We start from the raw sequence: 508 nt of genomic DNA, 5'->3' as shown, positions 1-508 counted from the left end.
CCCCAGTGGCAGGGGACCTGCCCAGGCAAGGGCCAGCCCCTGGTGCACTGAGCATGTGCATTCCAGGTCAGGACATGCAGGTTCAGGTGTCTGTAATGGTGGGTTGGGTGGCATCTGCAGCAGTCTTTGTCTTTCAAATCTTGAGCCAGGGAGGGTCAATGCATGGTGATGGTAGGGTCGTCAAGTTGATGGTTCAGTCATTCAGAGGGAGCCATTTTTAGACCTACTGCCATTGTCTTTCAAGCACCCTCATTCTTCCCCATTCATTCAGGAACCAATTTAGCCAGGAGGGGTAGGTATGAGTCACACAGTTACAACCGAGTTACGATAGGGTATGCCTGGGTAGGGGACACAAGATGGAGACTTGACAAACAAAATGGAAACTTGACGTGACTTATGTTAACTTACATATGTAGGCCTAAATCATATAGTATTAATGTAGAACAGTAAAAATCAACATAAACTTAATAATTATACAATATAAAACAGTCGATATCCACAACAGGGC

The sequence above is a fragment of the Gavialis gangeticus genome, unplaced genomic scaffold (assembly GCF_001723915.1).
Source record: "Gavialis gangeticus isolate Ggan-Ray unplaced genomic scaffold, GavGan_comp1, whole genome shotgun sequence".
In the NCBI taxonomy this organism is placed as follows: Eukaryota; Metazoa; Chordata; order Crocodylia; family Gavialidae; genus Gavialis; species Gavialis gangeticus.
This window is presented reverse-complemented; position numbering follows the sequence as displayed.